The following is a 2,595-nucleotide window of genomic DNA, read 5'->3' as shown; positions in this document are numbered from 1 at the left end:
CCTTTTTCTTTACCTGGTGTTATGGTACTAGTCCTGATTCATTCCCAAATATTGGCCCATATCCTTGGTTATTATAACCCTACATATATCCCGAATGCCTAACCATATTTGGACTGGGAGTAAGGTAGGTATTCAATTCTTAATATACGTACATACCTGTGTGTACACGGTTGCTATTGCAACATAATTACCCATTTGGTTATTGGACTATCCACCCCCCTCTTATTTAATATTATTATTTTTCCACAAAATTATTTATATGTAGCACATCCTTCCTACCTATCCCAAATTATCCTTTTCATAAATAAATTCCAACAGTCACAAAAAAATACCGTAATGAATTTCAAAAGAAATCAATTGAGTCCCGAATTTTAAGCTTGATGGACTTTTTATTCAATTAAATAACTGTTTTTTTAATCCTAATTTCAAGAATTTGTTTAAGGAAGGAAAAATTATTGGGACATTATAAGAAGTCCACCAAACCTCTCCCTAAACACCAACGAATCTGCCTCTCATGAACCTCCTGAATCGCGTCCAACCTCCACCAAGAGATGGGAGGCCTTTGGACTGCCGCTTTGCTAGAATGCACTCCCCTGACGTATTTTTGGTGCATGAAAGTGGCCCAAATTGAGTCATTCGCCCTAAGCCGCCACTGGAGCTTATATGCAAATGCAGAGCACATGTCTTCGAACGATCTAAACCCGAGACCCCTTTCCACAACCGAAAAGCATAATTTGTCCCATGAGGACCAATGTACTCTCTGGGCATCCACACTATGGTCCCATAAAAGCTATTACAAATTCTCCCCAACTTGATGAAAACTGCCTTTGGGGGCTAAAGCACCTGTAGTATGTATATGGAAAAGGAAGAAAGAACATGTTTGAGAAGTATCAATTTACCCCCTGTAGCTCCAACTATTTAGTCTAACTTGCATCTTTATGAGAACCCCATCAAATAATAAGCATGTCGAACGACCCTGGGATATAGGCGCACCTAAGTAAGTGAAAGGGAAAGATTACTGATGAAAACCTAATGTCCCCGCCACCAAGTCTGGCTGGTCCTAGGATGCCCGATCGGACAGCAGGAATGTACTTTTACTGGCATTAATCCGCAAACCTAAAAATAATTGGTACTGAGAGAAAAAGTTAGAGAGGCTCCCCACACAATCAGCGTAGCAGCGTGCAAAAACAAGAACATCGTCTGCGAAAGCCAAACACGGAATATTAGACCCAGCAAAGGCATAGAATCTTCTCTCATTCTATAAGAATAAGTGATGGATACCCCGAGTGAAGAACTCTGCCATAAGTACGAAAAGTGCTGGCGAGAGAGAGTCCACTTGACGGACACCCCTAGATGGCTTAAAAAATCCCGCTGGCGCTCCATTAATGAGGACGAAGAACCAGCACTTGGAAAAGTGTACGAAATAAGAGGTCAACACTGTATTCCTCAAAGCCATACTGGCGAAGCATGAATATAAGAAAACTCCACTCGACCCGATCATATGCCTTCTTCATGTCCAACTTTAGAATGAGGTTAGGATGATTCAGCCGCTTATCCAGATCCAACGCAAGCTCTTGGGCAAGCAAGATATTATCCGAGATACTGTGACCCGGAAAAAGGCTAGCTAGCCATGGCGAAATGAGCTTAGGGAGTAATGATAAAATTTAGAACTTACATTGCATAAACTAATTGGCCAAAAGTCCCTCCATCTCGAAGCACTCGCCACTTTCGGGATCAAGACAATAGCTATGCTGGAGAAACCCCGCGGCTGCTGTTCCCCTTGAAAAAAAATCCTTGACTGCTAGGTACAGATGGTCCTGGATAATAGGCCAATACGACTGATGGCCGAGCGCACCATCTACTGACAAGGAGAAAATGATGTCTTTGATTTCCTCTTGCAATGAGATCTTCTGCAGAGCCTCATTGTCTGCTGCATGTACTCGTGGGATCGGAAAGTCGAGGTATGGGACTACTCGGGTAGCACGATCGGAAGAAAGGAGAGTAAAAAAAAATTGGACTGCCGATTGCTGAATCTGGTCATCGCTCTCTAACCAAACATCTGAATCATCCTTAGCTCGAGTGATGTAGCTGTTGCTGCGTCTTTGTTTAACACTGAGATGGAAAAATTTTGTGTTGGCGTCACCAGTCTGAATCCATTTAATTGAGGACTTTTGACGCCAAAACTCACACTTGATGGAAAGAGCACGAGCGTGAAGTGCTCTTGTTTCTTCTAGCCTAATTTTTACGTAACATCCCTGGAGGTATCATAGTTGATCTCACATCGTCGTAGGACCTCCTCCGCTTGTAGTACTAACTGAAAGATAATTCCGAAAGAATTCTGACTCCAATGGCACAACTTGGCCTTGACATGTATCAACTTCTGGAAGAACTATTCCATTCTCGAGGCTTGGAGTTGGACCTCCCATGCCTCCTTGACCATTTGCAAAAACTAAGAGTGACGTCTCCAGACATTTAAAAATCTGAAGGAAGCACCACGTGGAATACTCGAGCCACATTTTAGTAAAAGCGGCGCATGATCTAATCGCCCCCGTGCCAAACGCGAAGTCTTCAAAAACCCAAATAAATCCCCCCATT

This window comes from Coffea eugenioides, chromosome 7 (assembly GCF_003713205.1).
Source record: "Coffea eugenioides isolate CCC68of chromosome 7, Ceug_1.0, whole genome shotgun sequence".
NCBI lineage: Eukaryota > Viridiplantae > Streptophyta > Magnoliopsida > Gentianales > Rubiaceae > Coffea > Coffea eugenioides.
The sequence above is the reverse complement of the archived record's forward strand: the minus strand, read 5'-3'. Positions refer to the sequence as shown.